Genomic DNA, 19,555 nt, shown 5'->3' on the forward strand with positions numbered 1-19,555 from the left:
AAAAGCTCTTTACCGAGTGGATTGGTAAAGATGTTTAATGTTGTAATGTGATGTCACCAAGTAACAGTCTTTCTCTGATGAAGTGCTCTCTACCATCAATGTGCTTTGTCCTAGAGTGATATACTGGATTGCAGCTTGAGCTGATTGATTATCATAGTATATTGTTGTTGGCTTTGATTCATCAAAGTAATATGTTTCTGACAATAGTCTTTTGAGCCATATAGCCTCACATGCACCTGTAGTGAGTGCTCTTTATTCTGCTTTAGTTGAAGACAAAGAAAAAGTTGGCTGTTTGTTTGACCACCATGATATAGCACCTTGAACAAGGAAAAATGCATATCCCTGTGGATCTCTTGGTCTCATGATCTCCGGCATAGTCACTGTCATAGTATCCATGCAACCTTGGATGACTTCCTCTATATTCTACCCCAAACTATCTTGTACCTCTAATGTATCTCAAGACTCTTTTGGCTGCATTCCAGTGAGACTATTTTGGATTTTCCATAAACTGTGCTGGTGAACTTATTGCATGACAAATAGCTGGCTGTGTGATAGCTAGATATATAAGAGATCCGATGAGCTACTTGTAGTACCTATCATTGACTATAGGCTTTTCTGAATCTTTTGTAAGTTTCAAACTCTGTTCCATGGGAGTGGTTGCAATCTTGCAACCTGCCATATGAAACTTCTTCAGGAGACTGTCGACATATTTGAGTTGACTCATAAAGGTGCTATCTGAATCTCTCCATAACTCAATACCAAGACAATAGTGCATAAGTCCAAGATCTTTCATGTCGAGTTTTGTAGATAATTCTTGTTTTAATTTCTTGATGAAGCTATCCTTGCTTCCGGTCACAATTAGATCATCTATGTACAAAAGTGCAATAGTAATGTCTTCCCCTTGACTTTTGTAGTAGAGAGTATGATCTGCATTGGACTTCATGTATCCCAAATCAACAAAATAATGGTTGATTCTGCTGTACCAACTTCTGGGTGCTTGCTTTAAGCCATAGAGACTTTTCTTGAGATGGCAGAACTTATTCTCCTTTCCTGGTTCAACAAAACCTACTGGATGTTGCATGTAGACTTCCTCGTCTAGGTAACCATTGAGAAAAGCATTCTTGACATTGAGCTGGTACACATTCCATCTGCTGAGTGTCACTAGTGATATCAAGAATCATATGGAATCCATCTTTGCTACTGGAGCATAAGTCTCATCATAATCTTGACCATATTGCTGTGCAAATCCTTTTGCAACTAGTCTGGCTTTGTATCTTTGAATACTTCCATCTAGATTGTGCTTCACTTTGTATACCCATTTGTTTGCTATGGCCTTCTTTCCTGGTGGAAGGTGGCATAATTCCCACATAGCAGTTTGCCATTCTGGCTTGTGTACTGCGTCTTCTCCATACACTGACTCTTCCGTAGCCATGATGGTAGTCATAAGAGCATAGTTGGTGGTTTCAACCTGAATTGCTTTTCCTTTCTGAGCATATGTCAATCTAGCTGGAGGTATGCTTTCCCTAGTAGACCATCTCAGCTGCTGTGGCTCTGCGTGGGGTGTTTTTGGCAATTCTTGCTCTTCTTCTTCATCAACCATTTCTGTAGATGACTGTGAAATTGGTGTGTCTATCTCCTGTGTATTTGAGGTTTTTCATTATGATCCCTCATCAATGATTACATCTCTGGAGACAATGACCTTGTGGTTGATGGGATCATAAAACTTGTATGCTTTGCTTTCTTCACTGTAGCCAACCATGATTCATTTGTGTGACTCCGCATCCAATTTCCCGCAATGATCATCATGTATGTGGGAATATACTATGCAACCAAATCTGCAAAGATTCTCGGATGTGTGGCTTGTTTCGAGTGAATGCTTCATAAGGTGTCATACCCTGAATTGGTTTGGTAGGAAGCCAATTAAGCAAATAGTTTGTAGTGGCTATTGCTTCTACCCAATACTGATTTGAAAGATGCTTCTCACTAAGCATTGCTCTAGCACTATCTGCTAAAGTACCATTCTTCCTTTTAGCTCTTGCATTTTGCTGAGGAGTATCTACACAAGTGGATTGTCTTCATATGCCATGACTTCTGCAAAAGTTCATGAATGTTGAAGACATGTATTCACCTCCTCCATCTGATCTCATGACTTTGATCTTTCTGCATGTCTGGTTTTCTACCATGGCTTTGAATTCTTGAAATCTAGAAAACACTTCAGATTTTTCTTTCAGAAAGTAGACCCAACAATATCTATTGTAGTCGTTGATGAAAGTCAAGTAGTAAAGTAAACCATTGATGCTACGGGTCTGGGCATAACCCCATACATCTGTATGTATCAAATCAAGAATACCTCATGCTCGAGAGGTGCTTCTACCAAAGTTGGTTCGCTTTTGTTTGCTGAAGCAGCATGCTTTACAAAATTTTCCAAGAAACTGTAGCTTTGGAATCCCAATTTCCATATCTGATTCCTAAGATCTAGCAAGCTCTTGAAATTGACATGACCATATATCTTGTGCCATTTTGCAAATAGTGACATCTGCTGCAGTTGAGTTGACATGGCATGAATATCTGGTACTGTAGGTAGCATTCTATACAAGCATCCTTCCTTGACACCTTTTCCTACTAGCTGAAATCTTCTGGACTTGTCTTTGATAGTGCATTCATCTCCGTCGAAGATGACTCTATAGTTGTGTTCTATCATTTGACCTACTAACAAGAGGTTATTGCTGAGCTTCGGAATGTAGAGTACATCTTTCACCAATCCTTTTGTACCAGTGATACTGTTCATAGGGATAATGCTTGTCCCTTGAACTAGATTCGGTGTATTATTTGCTGTGTAGATGACATTTTTCTGACCTTCTAATGGTTTTAACCCTGTGAACCATTCCTGATGATTTGTCATGTGAGATGATGCACCGCTATCAATGCACCAAGGATCTTGATCTGCTTGGTGGACTTGGTAGCTGTAATCGTCTTTTGTATTAAAATCAGTGTCTAGATACACTGTATCAGTCTTCTGCATTTCCTCGTTTGCAAGAAACATATTCCCATGTTCATTTGCAAAATTATTGTGACTAGAATGTCCACCATGATGATCTTCTCTATCGCAGAAATTCCCTCAATTGCTACTTGATTGACCGCCTTGGTCGTACTGCTTCTTGTGGCAATCTTTTTCATAGTGTCCAAACTTATGACAATAGTTGCACTAGATGTTTGACACGTTTGTGGATGCATTCCCTCATCCTTGGAATCTTCCTCAGTTGGAATGATTTTCTCTTTGTTGATTCTAATGTTGGTGAGGATGATGCTGATGCTGATGTTGACTTTGCTGATGATGACCACTTCTCTGGAATGATCTACCTTTGCCTCTGTCTCTAGCCTTTGAGCTTTTAAAGTGGCACCTAATCACAGCACCCATCCTTATATCTCCCAATTGGGATATTGATTTTCATGTTCATACTATGGATCCAAGTATGCAATTGGGAGTGTGCTTTGTCAACCTGGTGAACATAAGAAAAACTACCCATTCTACTTCGCCAGTCGATAACTCAATGATGCAGAGATCAACTATACCACCACAAAAAGAGAAGCCCTAGCAATGGTGTATAGTGTAAAGAAATTTTGGCACTATCTATTGGCAAATGATTTTGTCTTCTACACCAACCATCAAGCATTGCTTTACCTTGTGAACCGTCCGTGTACAATAGGAAGAGTAACCAGATGGCTCCTCTTGCTTCGAGAATTCAACTTTAAAATAGTGAACCGCAAAGGTGCCCAACACTACATTGCCGATCACATGTGTTGAGTCAAGTTCGGGAGAAGAAGCCACTGGAGTAGAAGATGACTTACCAGATGCCACACTATTTCAAATAGATGCTGTTCTAGAGTGGTGTGGAGATATCATTGGGTACTTGATGGCAAGAAGACCACCCCTGAAATGAAAGCAGTGGTGCATTGATGCTTGTGGCTGCGGTTGTGCTTTGGGGCATGGGTGCGTTGATGGAAGGGAGAATGAGGCAGCTCCTTTGCCTTTGAAACCTTGCCATGCATTCTTGATGTACATGACCCTGGCTTCTACAACCGGACCCTCCCACTTTGTGTCACAGGAGGTGATGTCTTGATCTATTTGACTAAGGCATCGTCGACTCTCCAGGGTGAAGCGGTGCATGAACTGGTCTATAGACTCTACTGGAAATACATCTACATATCATTTACGCAAGATCCTCACTCCACGCTCTGCCATTGTCCTAACCAAATTTTGTACACCTCTTTCACCATTGTTGAAAGATGTCTCAATGATGTCTTGATCGTTATTTTTATTAAGAAGTGTATATTTTCATTTTTCAACACCTTCCTTTGAGTCTTACTGAGATTAGGATGCCGAAACTTCCTCTTCTCACCCATGTGAGACATCTAATATGCAATAAGCTACAACACAGAATTCAAAAAAGAATTCAATGCTAGGTGCTATAAGAAATTGATTAAGCCATAACAATTAACAATGCAAGCAGTTTCAAAAATGACCTAGGTATAGCCTCTCAACTCAAGCTCAACTCATGTAACAAACTACAAAAAATCAAAACACAAAAAATGAGTGTAACCTTGACTAACCGTGGTCTTCACATCTAGCACTAGGCTTCAACTGCAACACACAACTATCGAGGGACAATTGAGTGCCAGACTAAGTGTCTATGAGCACATCACATGATATCGAATTTAGACTACATCACACAACTCTCAAGAGATAGATGAGTGCCAGAATAAATGTGCTTGAAAACATCTCTAAACTTGGAATCCAACACACAACTCTTAAGGGAGAGATGAGTGCCAGAATAAGCATCACTAAGCTTAGACTGCAACACAGAACTCTCTTAAGAGAGATGAGTTCCAGAACAAGAGTTCTTAAGAACAAACAAACATGTCTATACAAATTGAGACTGCAACACAAAACTCTCTTAAGAGAGATGAGTGCCAGCCTCAGATAAAAAATAATTGTTTATATTAAAATTGAAACTAAAACACAACTCTTGTAGGAGAGATGAGTGCCAGTCTCAAACATAAAATCAAAACAAATATTAAAAAGACTACATTACAAAAAAAACATTAATTAACAAAAATAGACTGCAACACACAACTCTCACAAGAGAGATGAGTGCCAGTCTACACACTAAACTACAATACAATATAAAATTTAATTAATATAAAAAGAGTGCAACACACAACTCTCGTAAGAGGGATGAGTGCCAGTCCAAAACCAAACATAACAAAACAAAACAAACATTAATTAATAATGAAAGACTACAACGCACATCTCTTGTAGGAGAGATGAGTGTCAGTCTCGCAAACAAGGATGAAGAAGGTACCTATGAAAGGTGGGTGAGTTGGTAGGTACCATAAGCAAGTAGGAGGTCACAAGGTTGGCAAGCAAGTAGCTGAGGTGGCAAAAAGGCAGGTCGCCATATTCGTACAAATACAAAAAATGAGAGTGCTGGTTTTTTTATACTACTTTTATTTGTACAAATAAAGTTATTCATTTGAATAACCAGTTATTTGTACGAATAGCTTATCCATACGAATAAAATGGGAAAAAACGTATGAATCATTTTAAATCATTAAAAACACAAATTTAAGCGTTTTTTTTAATTTACAAAAAAACGCCCGAATTAATGCAACTTAGATAAATGCTCAAAAGACCTACGTTCCTATAAAAAAGGGCATCCATGGCACACCAAAACTGCTCGAATTCAATCCGTGACAACGTTTTGGTGCCCATCCTTCAACACACGGGTTAATTCTTTTAAATGCTCCAAATCTGTTTCCCTTTGTTCCATTCCATTTAATGTTTCCTTGTCCACGTGTTAAGATGAAGGCTGAACTTCATCTCATGCACTTGTTCAAGTGTTTTCTCCACCCGGGGGAGCATCATAGCACTACTTTGCATTTGGAATTCCCATTAGAAGGATCGCCAGTGCCACATGCAGATTGGAATGGGAGGATCATCTCTAGTTAAGGCAAGGAAACAATGGTTCACAAAAGAAGCGAAAAACAAAAACAATTTTGACAAACAGATGAAGCCATCCATGGGGGGCAATACCGCAGCAAGGTCCAACAAAAATGGGAAATTTGATGATATTGAAGATGTTGCAAAGGGCGAAGAGGCTCATACTAACAAAGGTTCAATGCTCAACGTGGAAGATGGATATCAAAACAATCCAAATGAAGATTTGAAAGAAGAAATTCATGCACATGTCAATCTGCAAGCAGATGTTGCAAATGTCCCTAATCACATTGACGAAGGTATCAATGAAATAGATGCATCAAATGGAAAAAATCACGATCCATTAGGGGAATTTTGAGCTCAAAAAGGGCCTCATAAGGGAGAGATTAAGAAAATGGATTAATTCCTTAATTCTAGGTGAAGAGCTCATGGTAAGGATGGATTTTGGAGGGGTTTTAACTTCTCTTAAAGGGCATTAATACATGCTGTAGCAATTTGGAGGGCTTGGATGCATTCTAACTCCCATCCAATGGTGTTTAATAAGGCCCCTTATGGCCATCGGATCTCTGATCATGATCCTATGGTGTGCATTTTCTATGCTCTGGAGACCCTTGGATGGGTAGAAGATCCAACGATGTGCGATGGTTGGCTCGTTTGGTCCATTGGATGAGAAAGTGAATCCAGTGGCAACAAATGGAGGTATTAATAGGTCAAAGGCACCCGCCAGACCATGTGATGTAGTAGCTCGTAAATGCAAATATCTTGACCAAGATGCAGAATTAGAGGGCAAGACAAGCACTCTAAAGTTTAATCATCTCTCTCCTTTGAAGGGGAGTATGGTTGACAAAGTTCGTGAGAAGATATTCAGCTTATTGCTCCACAAGCCGCAGTTAAAATCAGAGCTGAAATTGTTCTTTATCATGCCGTCTTTATTAGATCATGGTTGAATTGCAACAATCACGCACATATATATATTTAATGACTCACATCCAAATTAAAACCGGTGAACGTATACAGAGTCTTTTCCATACTTTATTACTCGTAGAAAAGGGCACAACCCTTTCTAACCGTCACTAACTTCTTCATATATGTCTCTCTCTCTCTCACGATCAATACAACTATTTGTATTCATGCACAATCTCTTTGATTTCTATAGCACCCTTATAGCTCGGGGAGAGCACCACTAAAAAATCCTAGGTATCACGTGCGTTCAAGGGATATTAAAAAAACCGCTCAACTAAAATTTGTCCCCAATAAAATCACCTCTGTTTACTTATGAACTAATGGATTTTTTTATAAGCCGTATGATAGTCAGAGATATAAGAGATCCGATGAGCTGCCTGTAGTACCTATCATTGACTCTAGGCTTTTTTGAATCTTTTGTAAGTTTCAAAGTCTATTCCATGGGAGTGGTTGCAATCTTGCAATCCACCATATGAAACTTCTTCAAGAGATTGTCAACATATGTGAGCTGACCTCATAAAGGTGCTGTCTGAATCTCTCTAGAACTCAATTCCAATACAACAGTGCATAAGTCGAAGATCTTTCATGTTGAAATCTACAGATAAGTCTTGTTTTGATATCTTGACATAGTTGGTGGTTTCAACCTGAATTGCTTTGCCTTTCTGAGCATATTTCAATCTGGCAGATGGTCTACTTTCCCTAGTAGACCATCGGAGTTGTTGTGGTTCTTCTTGGGGTGTCTCTGGCAGTTCTTGCTCTTCTTCATCAACCTATAGATGACTGAGTAATCAGTGCATCTATCTCCTGTGTATTTAAGGTTTTCCATTCTGATTCCTCATCAAAGATTACATCTCTAGAGATAATGACCTTGCGGTTGATGGGATCATACAACTTGTATCATTTGTTGTCTTCACTGTAGCCAACCATGATGCATTTAAGTGACTTCGTATCCAATTTCTTGCGATCGTGGTCATGTATGTGGGCATATGCTACGCAAACAAATATGCAGAGATGCCCAACGTGTGGCTTGTGTCCAGTGAATCCTTCATAAGGTGTCATACCTTGTATCGATTCAGTAGGAAGCTGATTTAGCAAGTAGTTTGTAGTGGCTATTGCTTCTGCCCAATACTGATTTGGAAGATGCTTCTCACTAAGCATTGCTCTAGCCTGCTAAAGTACCATTCTTCCTTTCAGCACTTGCATTCTACTGAGGAGTATCTACACATGTGAATTGTATTCGAATGCCGTGACTTCTACAAAGTTGATAAATGTTGAAGACACATATTCACCTCCTCTGTCTGATCTCCTGACTTTAATCTTTCTACCTATTTGATTTTCTACCATGGCTTTGAATTCTTAAAATCTATAAAAGTCTTCAGATTTCTCTTTCAGAAAGTAGACCCAACAATATTTGTTGTAGTCATCGACGAAAGTCAAGTAGTAAAGTGAACCATTGATGTTGTGGGTCTAGGCATAACCCCATACATCTATATGAATCAAATCAAGAATACCTTGAGCTCGAGAGGTGCTCCTGCCAAAGTTGGTTCGCTTTTGTTTGGTGAAGCAACATGCTTCACAAACTTTTCCAAGAAATTGTAGCTTAGGAATTCCAATTCCCATATTCTGATTCTTGAGATCTATCAAGCTGTTGAAATAGACATGACCATATCTCTTGTGCCATTTTGCGGATAGTGGCATCTGTTGTGGTCGAGCTGACATGGCATGTAAATTTGGTACTATAGCTGGCATTTGGTACAATCGTCCTTCCTTGACTCATTTTCCTACTACTAGTTGAAATCCTTTGGATTTGTCTCTAATAGTGCATTCATCTCTGTCAAAGATGACTGAGTAGTTGTGTTCCGTCATTTGACCTACTGACAAGAGGTTCTTGCTGAGCTTTGGAACATAGAGTACATATTTCACCAATCCTTTCATACGAGTGAAATTGTTCATAGGGATAATGCATGTCCCTTGAACTCGATTCGGTGTATTATATGTTGTGTAGATGATGCTAATGCTGACTTTGATGATGATTTTGTTGGTGATGATGACCACTTCCTTTGAATGATCTACCTCTACCTCCACTTCTGCCTCTGCTTCTGTCTGAAGCTGTGAATGCCTGATCATTAGAATTACCTTTGCGTGCATGAATGGCTTGCATCCCGAGTTCTTCACCAACAAGTAACACTGACTAAAGTTCTTACAGTGTTAGTATTTGTCGTTGGATGGCAATATTCTGGACTAGATTCTCGTATCCCTCTCCTAGTCCATTCAGGATTACTTGAACCATTTCTGTGGGATTCATAGTCTCTCGTACTGCTGCGAGTTGATTGTTGTAGTCTTTGATCTTGAGTATGTAAGCATGACCAGTTTCACTGCTGTTGTGGAAACTCTGGTTTATTTGGTTTCTTAGTGTGAGAAACCTGGAAGTGTTCTTAGACTTGTAGAGAGCTGCAAACATATCCCATGCTTCTTTTAATGTCTTGACAGTGTTGAGTTATCCTAGCATGACATCTTGCACATTCTTCTTGATTAGATGATATGCATACTTATCTTTCTTATCCCATTATGCCTGTGCTGGGGCAATGGCAGGATCAGCTACAGGTGCAAAAACTTGTAGCTAGAGATCCCACTACTGGTGCTGTGACAAAAGGTGTAGAGCTACTGCTGGCTCGATCATCTAATGGTCTAGGTGTAGATCCATCAACATATTCCCATTTGTCCTAAAGTACAAGAATGGTCTCCATTCGGTATTTCCATGTGCTATAATTGGAGTTGTCTAGCTTAGTAGATGCCTCCAGATTGAGGTTGCTAGACATAGACATGGTGCAAGAAATGTAAAAGTGTCGTGAAAATCACTGTCTGAATCAACTGCAAAACACTGACTATGGCAAGTCAAATCTGAACTATTGGTGAAGGTAGAACTGCAATATATATAATTCGATATAAATTACAAGGCTTGTGGAAAATGATGTCGGGAATAGCCAAGAGGCTTTACAAGGCTAGAATAAAGTGCACAATGCCTTGAAATAGCCAAATAGGATTTACAATGATGAAATGTGTGTGTGAAATCAAATCAATCAATGCCTTGAACACTCTGAAGTCTCCTCACTAAATTGATGAATGTCAAGTTTCAGGTAATGTGATGATGTGAAACCGTATGTGAGCGTAGGGGCTGACTTCAAGTAGGAACTAGTCGGGAATTGTGGGCATGGCTTAGATTGGCAACTTGGAGAAATTGAAATCATCTCCTCTATGGGGATCTATTCTACTCTGATCTAGATCTATACCAACCGTCGATCGATGAAAAAACAACAAATAATTTCTTTTTCTTTGGTTCTTTTTATGTGTTGGGTCAGATGCATTGATGTAGAGGCTGATGTGCATGTAGGAAGTGAATTTGTCAATGAGGCTCAAAAGTGAGTGATACTTGTCCTGAAATGTGGGTGTGATGTGATGAGCACATAGAGCACAAAAAATCGAGCGATTTTCCTTTTTGGAGTGCCCTCAAATTCTTCCTAGATCAAGAGATACGGCTTGATCTAGGTGGAGGGACAAAAAAGGGTGCAAAGTGCTCAATGATGATGTGGCAGTTAGAGGGTCGATCACATGCAGTGACTCTGCCTGTGAAGAGGTGTGCTAGTGGAGCACTATGTGACGATGTAGCAAGCAGGTGTGCCTACAGTGGGCAGTGTTGACTGGACAATTGAGGTGGCACTGACGGACTTAACCCAAAGTCAGGTTGACCAAACCATGGTTAGGCTGACTAATCCAGGGTCAGGTTGACCCAACCAGAGTGAGGATGAACTAGCTAGGGTTTGAGTGGCCACAATGCTGACATGGCTGATGATGTGGTAAATGACATCAGCATGCTAATGTGGTTAATGATGATGTGGAACAATGTGAGGTGGCTGATGATGTGGCATGGGACCCGGGGTGATCTTCCTGTTGATGTCGTAGTCGATTACCACATGGTAGATAAGTGATGATGAATCATGATGTGGTACTTGACAAGCCATTGATGATTTGGTAGTGTGGATAGGGTGCCACGTGGTTGGTCCCTTGGGTGTGGTGTCCTTAGGATAAGGTTACTACCACGTGTCACAAGGAGGGAAATCTTTGGGCTTGGAGATCAAATTCGGAATCTGACGGAATTGACGGAATCTATGAAGATTTCATCATGGATTCAAGAGCATGGAGTTGCATGCGAGGTTGGCTACCAGGAGCGTGGAGTTGCTACAAGCTGAGTCATTGTGGCTGGTCATTGTTCGTCATTCAAGCGCACCATTCAAGCGCACCGTAGGGAGTTTGCAAGAGCTATGAGCTAGTACGTCCGACCTCCTAGCACATGGCGACTACTCCACCCACGCCGATCGACCAGTAGTTCTAAATAGTCTCACAAAGCTAGCTCTCGGTAGCTCATCTACGATAAAGATCACGCAACCAACTCCTTCAACAGGTGATTCCTCCGTCTATGAGCTCTTTTGCACGGGTTGATCGCAACCCTCAACACCTTCCATCAACTCAGATCTACAAGTGACTCTATTACCTTCAACTGGCACTAGTTGAATTGGCAATTGCACGCCCTCCCTATTCATGAGTTGTGGAGTACTTCGTAAAAAACGCATCTCTGCAAGGCAAGGAGCTCCACCCGGCTATGGACGACCGGCTACGGACGACAGAAACACTGCTCCAGCAAACATACTAGGTGGCCATGACCCTGCAAGCAATAGGAGGTGTCAACCTCGTAGAAGCTTGCTGGAGGTTCTTGGAGTAGCTCGTGCGGCTTGATGCAGCGATGGTCACTATAGGATGATTGTTGCTATTCGCAGATGTTAGGAGCGGCTGTGCTATGGTCGTTGGGCTATGCTTGGAGGTTGGATTGGACTAAGCATTAGCCACTATGAGCTAAGAAGCCAAAATGCTTTGGCATTTTTCCATTGCCTTGCTTGTCTGACAGTCAAAGCACTACAGTTGCTTGTGGCATTGTAGGAGGGCCATAGAAGATGAAGATCGTTGGAGGAGCAGCCGAGTTTCATGCTTCTCTTTGGCTTTGTTGTTGCCCATTGTGGAGTAGGCTCTTAGTGCACAAAGAGCCGAGTAGATGGTGCCTGGTTGCTTGAGTCGAGCTAAGCTGCTAAAAGAGGACAACAAGTCTCTTCCTATCTTAAAATGACTAAGCCTATCTCTCTCTATCTCACACACAATAGAAATATCTCAAGAGGATAAATAAGAATCTCCTTATTTTTGTCTCTATTGCTCTCAATGAACAACTCTCAGTCTATCTCACAATGAAAGTCCTCATAATGAAAGAGGACAGCAAGTCTCTTCCTATCTTTCAATGACTAAGCCTAACACTCTATGTCTCACACACAACAGAAATCTCTCAAGAGGATAAAGAAGACTCTCCTTATTTCTCTCTTTATTGCTCTCAATGAACAACTCTCAGTCTATCTCACAATGAAAATCCTCACAATGTAATGAAAGGAATTTCTCAAATGAATTGGATGGAAATTTTCTCTCACATAAGAGAAGAAATGAACTCTCACAAGAACACTCGAGAAGCTCTCAATCACTCTCACTCTCTCAAGAATTGCAATGCCTCAGCGAAAGGCAAGGGAGCTTTGATACCATGATAAAATATGTAGAGGAGAGAGGAGAAGAGTGGAGATGAGGAGAGAGGGCATAGCTAGAGAGCACACCACAAATGACTAACTATATGCTAGATTTAGTTGAAATTTTAGAATATATACACACCATTTAGGGCTAGGGTTAGGGCATCTAACCCTTTCCTTTATAGCACTCTATATGTGTTATTGCTATGAACATGTAATCACATGATGTTGAGCGTGGTCTCTCAACATGGCTACATCTATCCTTAGGCTCAAAGTAAGGCTGCTCAAAGAGGGGCCATCATCACGGTTGACCCCTACGTCCAGGCAAGAGTCTGCTCGAAGTATTCCATTGCTAGAATGGTATTGCAGTAGGAGCCAAAAAAGAGGCTCTTTACAGCTTCGGTCGTTCATGCTTGCTGCCTTTACCTCTCGGGGGGGTCACTATGTATAAACCCTCTATACCACGTGCGTTCAAGGCCTATTTCTAAAATCCCTTATCTGTAAATTTTTCATTAATAAAATGTACCCCTTTTCTATACAAATCTGTAAATTTTTCTCAAAACTATTTTAAATAGTCCCTTATGTATATTTATTTCTGTAAATTTTAGAAATAAAAAATATCCTTCTGTTGAACTCACGTGATAGGGTTACATATGATGAGTGACCCCCCCCCGAGCTTTACCTTGTTCAATTGATGCTTCCAGGAAAGCGATACGGCGGAAGGGATCTCCTTAGCCTGTAGGTCACTCATGTAGGTTGCCTGAAGAGGCAAGGCTTCTCGAAGCAGCATTTGGACTCAATTGGTGTGACGCAAGGAAAATCAGGGACGATGGTATATGGAGGATGCTATGACTTACTCAGGGTTTGGAGAGATCACGTTCACCCGCCGAGTGCGAGATTACACCACAGCACAGTTGGGTTGGAGAGATCACGTTCACCCGACTGCAGGATTACACCTTGCCATGGTGGGGATATCTCCATGCTTCAAGATTGTGGAGAAGCCACTTTCATTGGCTAGAAACACCCTTTTGCAATCAACCTATAGATATTATTAGACATATATGCATATTTATGCTTCTATATAGCTATATTTACTCAAAAAGATATATTGGTAGATATATTTGTACATATATACACATACATGTTTATCTACCTCTCTCTCTATATATATACATATATTTCCCTTTGCAAAACTATACATATCCTTTGGCATATGTTTCATGTGTCATTGAGGTATATATATATATATATATATATATTGTTTACCATATGGATGTGAAGTTACCTGTATCTATAGACATGTGTGTCCATTAGCATATATCAGACTACTTATCTATAATTTAATTGCCGACGTAAGTGTTTCCATTAATGTGGGTCTACACCTACATAAGTCCTATTTTACAGCGTGTAGTTTCTTTGTTGTGATGGATTCATCCTCAACAATCTATGCAACTTCAAGCTTTCATGGGCCCAAGAAGGGTCAAGCGAAGGGCAAGCAACGGGTAAAGGACGTTGTACGAGACGACAATGAGCTGCTCTCCCTGCTACTACCGCAAGGAAAACGCTCGCATCAAAGCACTTCCAAGGTAATGAATTTAGTGACTTCATGTACTTGTTTGGCTGCAAATAGCATTTTGAATTGTTTCTCTAAACTAACTTGGGTCCTTCCTATACTTTTATAGGTCCTCCTAAAACAAAGGAATTCCAGGTGTGTCACGATGAATCGTCATCCAAAAAGTGGTACACTTGCTTGTGTAAGAAGTGTGGGAAAGAGGTATGTCGCAGGTGGTCCTTCAACACCCATAGGAAGAAGGACCATGGTTTTACTCCCATGCCACCCCTTCCTAGGGGTTCTATCTCTAGGGGTGGACGTCTTGAAGGACACGTAGTTGACCCTTGTCACCAGGTACGATCCCTCCAACGTTCTTTGGATGTCAGCAAGAGATACGACAATGCTCGCAATGCAGCGAGATGTAGGGCAAAGGTGTCAACTAGAGTAGCATGGGAGGGACTACTTGAGAAGAAGGGCATAGAGAGGAATAATTTGATAGATGCAATGGTTGCCGTGATAGATTGTGGGGGCAAGTGGAGCATGCAAAGAAGAGGAGGGCTTTGCTCAAGGTGGACAACACCTCCATTTATGATGAGGATAGGTACAATGAGAAGTGAAAATTTTGTAATCTGATTCATTTCTATGAAAATAGCTACTTTGGGCATCAATGTTAGCGTGCTTGCTATAGTTGGATAATCCTAATGTTTGACATACCTATTCATTACTAGAATTTTTACTTTAATCATAACATCTCTCTTCATTCATATTTCACTTTGACCTTTTGAAATGTTAGATTCTTTTTAACAATCAAGAGTTCTAGTTTAAAGACTAGAGGTTTGTTTTTTTTCATTGGAACTTGCTTGTTTTGTCTCTTTAGATCAATGGAACACCCAGACCCCCACATCTCTTCATTCAACCCATCCCCTATTGCACATGTTCCCACAATACTCCACATGGACACATTACAAGTCCATGTTCAGCAAAATCTCAAGCATGACTCCGCTTGGATCACTTTCAACACCTGGGTGAATGTTCGAGTTTGGGATCGAGCCAAAGAACGCTTCCAATAGTGTGCCTGCACAGGTCAACTTGAGAGACTTAAAGAAGCTCTGGACAAACAGACACACCCCTAACATATGTAAATACTATCATGTTAAAGACATCATGGCTCGTGTGCATGTCTTCTTGGGTTGTGGTTATATCACTCTTGCAGAGTACGACTGCATACATGAGGATGTGGAAGAGGAGGTGCCAAGTGACCGAAGTAGTCATGATGATGAGAGTGGAAGTATGTCTGATAGCAATGCAGAGCAGTAGACGATTTGTTTCACAAAATTGCGGTTTCCTAGTATGACTCATACATCTTTAATACACTTTAACCATCGGGTGTATTAACATTATATCAAGTTAAAACATATCTTCATGGCTATAATGTTGATACACCTGATGGTTAAAGTGTTGATACACCTGATGGGTAAAATAATTTTTCTGTATGGCGATGTTGAAATAAATAAAGGCAAGCTTGGATGTGTGTGTTGTATGATTGTTGAAAGTTCATGTCCTTATCCATTGTTGGTACTTTACGACTTATATTCTTATTTAATCTCGAATCTGATGCTTCGTGCACAGCAGTGCTGGATGGTTTCCCCCACACCACCACTCCTGGCCACTACCACACCTTCACTCAAGGTGCAACAACAAAAAATCAAGAGTTGGATTGAAGTAGTACTTGGACATGAGAAAACCTCTCCAATTATGCAAGAGTGGGAAGACAAGCCTCCACGTGGAACTCCCCCTCAAGATCTTCTTGGTCGTGACAAAACCCTCCCGATGGCCCCTTTGATCGGGATAGCTTGCAATGGTTGCCTTTGGTGGACCCACGTGCACGTTCAAGAGACTTGGATGTTGAGATATCGAGCTCCACTCGTGATATGCCAGGGTGACGGTTGTGCATTTATGTCACCGACTTGTTAATTGCAGATGCAGTTGGTACACCGCCCATGAATAACAGTTGGATGACAGCTATCTTTATGTACTCTAGTTCATGGCTCAGTTAGTATGCCACCTTAATTAGTTGAGTTTGGTTTGAGACCCACATATAGGGTTCATCTATCCTTTTGTACTTAGAGTTCTTTTGGCTTTCACAACTAAGAAAAGGAAAACTGTTTTCAGCCTCCACCTTTGTGTGTATTCCCCCATTGTGTATGTGAGAAAGCCGCAAGTGAGGCTCCTTCCTTCTCTCCCACTCTCTTCACATGGTATCAGAGCCTGGTTCATGGTAAGGAGCTCAAGAAAGTAAACCAAGTTCACGGTGTCTTGGTAAGAGGATCAGTGTTGCTTTCCTTTTTTGAGTTTGGGAGCAAATCTCTGCAGGTAGCACAGCCAGAAAGTGCAAGAGTGCATTATCTCAGATTGGGACGCCTTCACAGTGTGGCAAGAGGGCAGTATTATTTTTTTGAATCGAAGCCATTTTGGGGCCCGTTTTGGAGGCGGAAGCTTTTCGCAGGCACTCAGAAAAGTGCCCTATTTTTGCTGTGCGACCACTGTTCTGCAGGTCGGTGAAAAGTTGCCGCAGAAATTGCATCATATGCCTCTGCGCAGAGATATTGGGAGTGACAAAATCATTCTTATTGCCTATTGATGCAAAATCGTCACTAGGAAGTGCCAAACATTGCCCATGATTGGGGGAGGGGGAGTCACTCATTATATGTAAGCCTATCACGTGAGGTCAATAGATGGACCTTTATTAACTCCATTACTTACACACATATATATACATAAGGAAGTAAACTAAGGCCTAAATGTTAAAATACAAAAGGATAGTTTAAATTATAAAAGTTTGAGAAGCTTGAGAGAAGCTCCAAGCATATAACATGGACATTTGCAAACTCTTTAGGAAGAGTGGTTTATGTCCTATGACATAAAATGAGCCCAAGTCTTTAAAGAAGGGTTGAAATCCCTACCTTGGATTGTTGTGGTGATTGCTGATATGTAGTCTTTACATTGTGTCAAATCATTGAAATTTTCTCTTACATTGTCTCTATACGAGGCAAAATCCAAGGATGATTTTTCGCGTTAATTTCATTAATAAGTGAAAGTTTTATATGGCTTGAGAACGTTTTTCATCAATGGACAATGGAGTTTTATGTTCTTATTGAGTTGAGTCATTTGTTGAGCATGTTGTAATTTGGTTTGAGTGTGCCATACTGGTTAATTTGTTGTGGATGCAAATTAGGGGTTTGGCAAGATAGTTCTAAAGTAAGCCTTGTGATGTGAATTAATGGGATGTCAAGTCTTCTTAGTGGATTTTTATGATCATATTGACTGGACTCATATGTAGTATGTCATAAATGGTTGGGTGTGTGCCATGAGTGGTTAATTTTTAGTGGATGGTAAGTGGTTTGACAAGGTGATCATTTAGTTCTTGCATATGAGAGGCCTAATAGGTTTCTAGATGATAAGTTGGTTAAGGACTGGTATTAATGAGGTTGTCTTGGTAGTTCTTATTTAGTGTTGGATTTAGATGAAGGATTGTTTTGAAAAGATGCCAGAGGTTCATCATAATTAAACGAATGATTTTTGTCTACTCTAGTTGATTGAGCTACAATCTTTTCCTTTTCTAGGTATATGTTTTTTTAAAATTGGAGCGGTGGGTATACTAGGATGATAATAATAGAAAATAGGTTTGGTTAGTCTAAGTTGGTTGGGTAATTAATAGTTAATGAGACAATTTTAGCTAATAGTTAATAGGTTTGGTTAGTCTAAGTTGGTTGGGTAATTAATAGTTAATGAGACAATTATAGCTAGTGGGACTTAATGTTAAATTGATTGGATTAAAGAAGTATCGATAGATGGGTGCTAATGGGCAATTTGTGATTTTCAATGTGTGGTGATAGGAGAAACCTTCTCTAAACCTCAATATTCTCAAAATCTACAAGATTATGGGGGCTAAGTTTATAAGTTTAAAGAATTTTTTCTTGCTTTGCTTTTTAAAGAAGTTAATTTTATAATGGCTCTCAATTTTTGTTATTTCTTAGATGTCAGAAGATAAAGTAGAGAAATCAAAGGTATTGTTAATTGATAGATGCTTAATGAAGGTCGCCTCTAGAAACAATTAAAGAAATTGGTACTCTAGAATGCATTTGTCATTTTCGTTATATCGGATGGATTGGGTGTATCTTGATCTTCTCGTGAAATATGATGGATTAATAAAGGAGATGAAGATCCATTTTTACTCCACGTTATAGCCTAGTGAGTAGTGTTAAAATAGGTTGGATAGTACTCGTGTTAAGTTGATGCTTTGTTGTCTTAGGAAGCTAGGATTATTTAGGAGAAATTAAAGATTGCTACCAAAAAGTTAGAGAGAGTTCCAGTAAGGCTCACTACCTTTGTATTGACATTTTGAGTTTGTGCATATTTTCTATCTGATATGTCATAAGTATGATGTTCTAAAACAAGTGCTTATTAAGGAGGAAGTTTAGTGATAAATGTGGGGATAATCTTGACTTGTAGGGACCTAAGAAGATATTTCACAAGGAAATTTTGACCAATCTCAATACACTGAACTCTTACCAAACTACAAAATTCATGGATTTTTACTAGATAGAATTACTCATTTTATCCTCTTTATATAGAGAATTGTATTTCCTATATAGCTATCTAGGAAATGCCGGTCCTTATATAGAGAATGAAGCCAATTTTTCCTTTCTTATATAGGGAATTTGATAACCTATATAGTCCCATCTAGGAAATCTGCGTTCCTATACGGAGAATGAAGTGGATTTCAAGTTTGCTGTGTAGGGAATTGTGTTTACTATATAGCCTATGTATGCTGCTATCTTGGAAATGTGGGATCCTATATGGAGAATGAAATGGATTTCAAGTTTGTTGTGTAGGGAATTGCATTTCCTATATAGCCCATGTATATTGCTATCTAGGAAATGTGAAAGGTATGGCTCATGCACAAATGTGGAGATTGTAAGGGACATTTAACCAATGTTTTAAAGCTATGTATAGCAGATGTAGGAACTCGTTGCATCCTCAAGTAAGCTAATCTCACAACAATGAAGGGAGGTTTAGAGGTAGCTCAAGATGTATCACTCAAGAGTGTCTTCTCAAGAAAGCTTGGGGCACAGGGACCATAGCAGCACATCCAGTAGTAGGGGAATCTCAATCGATGAGGAGTTGATAAAGTCTTGAACGCCCAGGTCCCTTGAGAGACCAAGGAGTATATCACTGCCCTTACCTAGGATGGGTGCTTGGTAGTGAGCAGAAGTGTGGAGAACATGTTAGTGTTCATTTCCAAACCAAAAGATAGTGGATATAAGCAATAAAGTATTAACAGTATCTACGCCGTTGATTTGGTTGCAAGTTTCTATCCTTGTGTTTTGGATCTAATTGGCTCTGGAAGGCCCTCGATCACAGCTT

This window comes from Dipteris shenzhenensis, chromosome 22 (genome assembly GCF_047967505.1).
Source record: "Dipteris shenzhenensis isolate YYH24624 ecotype China chromosome 22, Dip_SZ_1.0, whole genome shotgun sequence".
Taxonomy (NCBI): domain Eukaryota; kingdom Viridiplantae; phylum Streptophyta; class Polypodiopsida; order Gleicheniales; family Dipteridaceae; genus Dipteris; species Dipteris shenzhenensis.